Source organism: Gadus chalcogrammus, chromosome 14 (genome assembly GCF_026213295.1).
Source record: "Gadus chalcogrammus isolate NIFS_2021 chromosome 14, NIFS_Gcha_1.0, whole genome shotgun sequence".
NCBI classification, from domain to species: domain Eukaryota; kingdom Metazoa; phylum Chordata; class Actinopteri; order Gadiformes; family Gadidae; genus Gadus; species Gadus chalcogrammus.
In genome coordinates, this window is record NC_079425.1 from 4451975 (window position 1) to 4459474 (window position 7500).

A 7500-nucleotide genomic window follows, 5' to 3' on the forward strand; every position below is an offset into this window, starting at 1 on the left:
CAGAGACAGATACAGAGACAGAGAGCTAGAGACAGAGACAGATACAGAGACAGAGAGCTAGAGACAGAGACAGATACAGAGACAGAGAGCTAGAGACAGAGACAGATACAGAGACAGAGAGCTAGAGACAGAGACAGATACAGAGACAGAGCGCTAGAGACAGATACAGATACAGAGACAGAGAGCTAGAGACAGACAGATACAGAGACAGAGAGCTAGAGACAGAGACAGATACAGAGACAGAGAGCTAGAGACAGAGACCGATACAGAGACAGAGAGTTAGAGACAGAGACAGATACAGAGACAGAGAGGTAGAGACAGAGACAGATACAGAGACAGAGAGCTAGAGACAGAGACAGATACAGAGACAGAGAGCTAGAGACAGAGACAGATACAGAGACAGAGAGCTAGAGACAGAGACAGATACAGAGACAGAGAGCTAGAGACAGAGACAGATACAGAGACAGAGAGCTAGAGACAGAGACAGATACAGAGACAGAGAGCTAGAGACAGAGACAGATACAGAGACAGAGAGTGACAGATGAATGGCTGTTGTGCGGAATAGGGAGGTTAAAGCAAGATGGGAGGGTGGTCCTCTTAGCACTACATTGGCTAAAATTCACAGTATTTGACACTGTGTTACCCGCTTGAGATTTACTGCAATGTTTCTTGATGTAGTGAATGGAATGAAAAATGGAGACTAGCGATGAAGACACTTGTTATATAAATAACAATATTAGAGGCCCAGAGTGACCATGCAGCTCCAGAAATGAGGCGTCCAACTAACTATCAGGTGTATTGCATTTCATCTGCCATGGGTCTTCCTTTGAGGTCACCTCCAGATGCAGTGGACAGGGGTATCACTCATCTGAGCTGTTGTTATGCTATGTGTTTATGTGTCATGTTCAGTGGGTGTGAGTGATTAGATGGGTGGGGTTGTAAGGTTGCTGTACAGGTGTGGAATGTGGCCAGGTAGTCACATGATAGTCAATTCGACAGGTTTGCTGTTGTATCATGGTGTTCTTCATGTTGTGATCAATGCCGTGTTTAGTGTTGCTTCATGTTTTGTTTGATCATGGTATCATGGTGTGTTTAATCTTGTCGTAGGATGTGAATCATGTTGTTGTTTGATGATATGATCCAAGTTCTGTGATGTTGTGTTTGAGGTCCTATCGCGATGTGTTTAAGATGTATGTTGTGTATGATGTTGTTTCCTGTTGCCATGTTGTTTTCTGTTTTGATGTTGTTTCCTGTCATGTGTTTCCTGTTGTTATGTTGTTTCCTGTTTTGATGTTGTTTCCTGTCATGCGTTTCCTGTTGTTATGTTGTTTCCTGTCTTGATGTTGTTTCCTGTCATGCGTTTCCTGTTGTTATGTTGTTTCCTGTCTTGATGTTGTTTCCTGTCATGTGTTTCCTGTTGTTGTTTCCTGTTTTGATGTTGTTTCCTGTTCTGTTGGTTCCTGTTGTTTCCTGATGTGGTGTTGCTGTGTGTGTCTGTCCCGTGACATGCCTTCAGAGTGTGTTGTGTTTCTAGGTCAGTGTGGAGGGTCCCTGGTGGTCTGACGACGGGGTGGGGGGGGTGTAGACTCAAGAGGTGACAGTATGGTTCACCGCTGCAAAAAATTCAAATGCACGCACTCGCACGCAAAAACATGCACACACAGACACACTTGCACAAACACACACACACGCACACACATATTCAAAGGTGCACACCCATACACACACACACAATCACACACACACACAATCACACACACACACACACACACACACACACGAACACAAACACACACACACACACACACAGAAACACAAAAACATGCACAGACAGACAAACTGACAGACGCACACGCACACACACAAACACGCACATACATACACAGATACACAAATACACACAAACACACACTCACAAACATATTCAATTGCACGCATCCCCACACACACACACACACACATACACAAACACAAACACACACACACACACACACACACACACACACACACATACACACACACACGCACACACACACACACACACACACACACACACACACACACACACACACACACACACACACACACACACACACACACACACACACACACACACACACACATACACAAAAAAACACACAATGCATGCAGCCAGGTGTTGAACAGGTGAGGTGCTTCCTTTGTCACAAGGTGGACAGGAATGCACAAAGACAGACAGGCCGCCGTGAAGCAGAATATCCAATAGCCAATTTACGCAGGACTCTGAATGGGTCGTGAAAGTTGTGCCTTTCCCATATTTGTGTCTGTCTTCATGCATCCGAGTGTACAGGTACAGAAAATATGTACAAATGCAAGTGTCTGATAATAAATTGGAAGCTAAACATTGATCCAGTTCATGTGTGTATTTGACACTAAAGTCCAAAGCCCGTTGTTTCAAGGGAGCGAAGCTCACAGAGCAAAGGAACTAGCTTGCTGGTCCTTCTTCCTGTGTTGTATGATGCCTAATCCTAAAGCTATCACACCGACCAAGCTTATTTCTTCATCATTTCCTAACGGTTTTCCTTAGTTGCTGGCTGCAATTAGCCTAATATTGTGTTTACTCCTATCTTCCTCTTAACTGATCCAACATATTCCCATTTCCATCTCTCATTTCTTTCCTCCTCTTGTTTTCTATCCCTGCTCCTCTTCCCTCTTTGACTTTCCCCTCTCCTCCGCTCCCTCCTACTCTCTTGTCCTCTCCTCTCTTGTCCTCTCCTCCCTCCCCCCCTCCTCCATCCCGTATCCTCTACTGCTCTCTGCTCTCTCCCCCCCCCCCCCCCCCCCGTCCTCGCCTCTCCGGCCTGCCAGTGTCTGGGTGTAAAATCAAAGTGCATTAAACATTAAATATGCTGTCAGGAGGCGAGGCGGCATCTCTGCGCCCGCGATGAAGGAGAAAGTAGGGCAGCTAGGGAAGGGGTGGAGAGAGAGAGAGGGAGAGAGGGAGAGAGAGGCTGGGGAAGGGGGAGAGAGACAGAGAGAAAGAAAGCGAGAGATGGTGAGAGGCAGTGAACACCGGGGAAGGGAGAGAGACGAGGAGAGCGGGAGCGAGAGAGAGACGAAGAGATGATGGTGAAGAGATAGAGAGAGAGACGCAGAGAGAAGAGGGAGACAGAGAGAGAGAGAGAGAGAGAAAGACTGGCGATGGCAGGAAGAGACAGAGAGAAGATAAGGGGGGGTTGGTGATAGGGGTGAGAGACATTGAGAACGGGAGCGGGAGAGATAGAGAGAGATTAAGATATAATGGCACATTAGAGAGAGAGAGAGAGAGAGAGAGAGAGAGAGAGAGAGAGAGAGAGAGAGAGAGAGAGAGAGAGAGAGAGAGAGAGAGACGGACACAGTCCAAGGGAAGCAAAACATCACATCAACACAATCACGGTGTGCAATTGAAACAGGGAGACAGACCGACAGACCCAGGGCCAGACAGACGGTCCGAGAGTGGATAACAGTCTTCTACTACCAAGGCGGGTTTATTGTTAGCTCAGCTAAAAAGGCTATAGTAGGCATCGCTCTTTGTTACTATGCAGACTAAGTACGCAAAGCTGTCCTCTAATGCCATAGGCACTCTCTCTCTACGCTCCTCTCCTCCCCTCTCTCTGCCTTTCGTACTCTCTCCTCTCCTCTCCCCTCTCTCCTCTCCCTCCTCTCCTCTCCTCTCCTCTCCTCTTTTCTCCTCTCTCTCCATTCCTCTCTCTCCTTGTCTTTTCCTCCTTTTCCTCCTCTCTCCTGTCCTGTTTTTTGGCTCTCCTCCACCTCCCCCCATCTCTAGTGAAATACTGAATGCAGTTGTGGTTTCTGATTGCCATCCAGTGATGTCACTCGACGTCAACCGCCACTTATTTCGGCGAATCACAGAAGGAGAGATGTATTACTAGTGTTGGTATTGGTTCCTGTGGTTGGGGGGGGTGAGCAGTCTTAACGATCCCTGTTAGATAACAAACATGCTTCAGGAAAAGGCGTGTACACTATTGTGACATTGCAGCGATACCTTCTGATGACAAAAAAGCTGGTGACTTTAACCTGTTGGGTGCGTGAGTTTTACTGGACAACAATGCCTCTCCACAACACAGATGATCCAAAACTCGTATTAGAATGACTGGCCTTTTATTTTACTGGAATGGACCATACAGCCAAGCAAAGCAAAGGCGTTTACATTTAGGCTCACGTCCAACTTTGCACCCGGCCTTTGCACACCTACAACCTCACATTCACACACTGAGGACAGTGCCAACCAGATACAATACACATCCATGTGACAAGGAGCCAGTCGGAATTGAACCAAGCAGTTTCGGCATTGAACCGGCAACCCTGCAGTAGCGTCACTGTATAATAGCTGCTCATTTTCTCCCACACTATGAGAAATGAAGATGCTCTTGGTGAATATAAGCACATGCTAGCCCTAAATATCTAGGTAAAGCAGATATAAGGTATGCTAGCCTAATGGTGTAAGTTTTGTAGGGTTTTTTCGCTGGAGTGGGATAATTAGTAGTCCAATTATTAAGTTGTATCTTAAACCACGGAACATCTTTGAGTGTAGCCACATGCTATTGAGTCTGGACACAAACTCGCGGGGACACACTGGGTGCCAGAGATTTCACCAACACACTGCCAACAGACTCTTTTTCTCTTCATAATTTAAGACTTTTGGATTATTTTCTATCGTGCTTCTGTAAATCAAATCAAATCATTGATAAAAGAGAAACATGACTATTTTATTAAAAGCTGCCCTCTGCCTCCTGTAAAACCATTAGGACTGGATGTTTTCATCATTCTACAACATATAAGATACACTCATCTATGTATCTATCTATCGCTATTTATCTATATAAAATTACGTTGGACAGGTGTAGGGAAGCAAGGCATTTTTCATGGTCTTGAGTAAAATAATTGCAGAGCTTAAGTTGAAACAACTAGTGACCACAGAGCTCTTTAACATAACCAAGGAGAGACACAAGAAGATACAACAGGTAGATGGCAGAAGGAGTGAAACCACATTCAGGTCAACATAAGAACATTTAGGTGTTTCCAAGCTAAACCTTCACATCACAGTTCACTCTGTGTACGTGTGTGCATGTGTGCGTGCGTGTGTGCGTGCGTTTGCATGTGCGTGTGCGTGCGTGTGTGTTTTTGTAAATGTCTTGTTTCTCCATCCCAGCCTTTTCAGAGACAATGGGGTTTGAATGGGAGTGAATCAGACAGTATTGCGTACAGCTGCGAGAAGAGTTTGTTGTCAATTAGACCGCCTTTTCAAGAGGCTGATTAAGAATGAGATATTTTCAAATTTGTCCACGCAAGAACCACATTTTATAATTCCAGTCATTGAGAATGCAACTGTCTCAATCTTCTACACTTCTCCATCTGTGTTTGGTTGTTTGTTAGATCGCTGATTACTGATCCCGTTCACGTTTTCATTTACGTTCCCCGGTTTTGTATCCTTTGTTGTCGGTTTGTACTGGGATTTTATTTTTGGACCAAAGCCACCCAGCGCTCTGTGTGTTTGTCGTCTTGTGTAACTTTATATCTAGTCAACTCTTGGTAAAGTTCTCTTCACCTGCCTCGGGTCTAACCTCGTCTCTGTGTTTGGGTTCCTCCGTGGACCATGATAGCAATAGCTAAATTCAAGTTTTACCTATTGTTTGTAAGTTTCATATATTTGTTATATGAATAATTAAATGTTGTATGCAGCCCCTACAATGCAATGTATTGACAGTTTATATGTGATAGAATTTGATAGAATTCTGCTCATGTTTTAGTTTTATTTCCAATTTGGAATCATTGTCCCTTCAAGGACATGAATGTCCAGAGTTCATGTCATGTTCCGGCCAATGTTAAGTCTGTTGCCACTGTTAAGTAAAGTGTATGGTAAACATGTTGCTGATAAAGGGACAACACTGTGTTATCTCACTGCTTTAAATCGATGGGATCCTTAGGAGATGTGATTTCATTCTGTCACCACAGCTGTGGAACCACTGAAATCAATCCGTTATTTATTAAAATCACTGAAATCAGCTGTTATTGGTTTACAATCAATTCAATCAACAGTTATTTGATTTTCATTTGTGGCAGTTTGTCAACCATGGAGTGAATGATGGGATATCAGAAAGAGAATGAATGGACATCAGGTTGGTTCCCCGACAATCCAATTGTACTGCACACTCTTTAAAAATATCTGTTGTGACACTTACTACTAATGATCAACTATTAATTAACTCTCTTCATCTCTACCCCTCCCCCTTCCCCTCTCTCTCTCTCTCTCTCTCTCTCTCTCTCTCTCTCTCTCTCTCTCTCTCTCTCTCTCTCCTCTCTCTCTCTCTCTCTCTCTCTCTCTCTCTCTCTCTCTCTCTCTCTCTCTCTCTCTCTCTCTCTCATCTCTCTCTACTTCTCTCTCTCTCTCTCTCTCTCTCTCTCTCTCTCTCTCTCTCTCTGTCTCTCTCTCTCTCTCTCTCTCTCTCTCTCTCTCTCTCTCTCTCTCTCTCTCTCTCCCTCTCTCTCTCTCTCTCTCTCTCTCTCTCTCTCTCTCTCTCTCTGTCTCTCTCTCTCTCTCTCTCTCTCTCTCTCTCTCTCTCTCTCTCTCTCTCTCTCTCTCTCTCTCTCTCTCTCTCGTTACTGTGGTGGAGATGCTGATGGTGTTGATGTTAGTTCTGGTGGTGGGGATGATGGTAGTTCTGGTGGTGTCTGTGGTTATAGTGTTAATTGTAGTTATGGCGGTGATGGAAATTGTATTTCTGGTGGTGGTGGTAGTTATAGCGGTTGTAGTTATGGTGGTAGTTATACTGGTGGTTGTAGTCATGATGCTAGATATACTTGCGGTTGTAGTTAGGGTGGTAGTTAAAGTGCTTGTTGTTATGGTGGTGGTTGTGGTTGTAGTACTGGTGGTGGTGGTATTTATGGTGATAGTTATTATGGTGGTTGTAGTTACGGTGGTTATAGTGCTTGTTGTCGTGGTGGTTGTGGTGGTGCTGGTAGTTCTGGTGGTGGTGGGGGTAGTTATAGTGGTCGTTGTTGTTATGGTGGCGGTGGAGGTCGTTATGGTGGTGTTATGATGGTGGTGGTTGTGTGCGGGGTCCTGGGGCTGGTTGACCCTAGAGACTACCGAGTATCATCACAGTAAACACAGTCTGGAGGAGCTACATGTGTGTCAGCGTTCCACAGCACGAGGAGGGCGTCACAGTGTCCCCAGCTCCTCCTCCACACCCCTGCCTGTCGTCTGGGGCGGCCAGGCCTCTGCCTGATCCCCGGCCAGCCGAGGTCAGAGGTCACAGAGCCAGGCGGGCCATCTGAGGACTTCATGTAATGCAGTAGACACATCTATGACGCTGGCGGGGGAATCAGATGCTGGCGCAGACAACCGGAGAACCAGAGTGTGCGTGTGTGTGTGCGTGCATGCGTGTGTGTGTGAGTGAATCCGGGCGTGTGTGTATGTGCGTGTGTCCGTTTGTGCGTGTGTGTGTTTGTGCGTGCGTG

The 7500-nt window shown here is 45.7% G+C and overlaps 1 protein-coding gene across 1 annotated transcript in view; it reads right to left on the bottom strand.

Annotated features, from left to right (window-relative positions):
• nhsb (Nance-Horan syndrome b (congenital cataracts and dental anomalies)) overlaps window positions 1–7500 on the bottom strand; it is a 19991-nt gene that overhangs the window by 10841 nt on the left and 1650 nt on the right. The window lies entirely within an intron of this gene.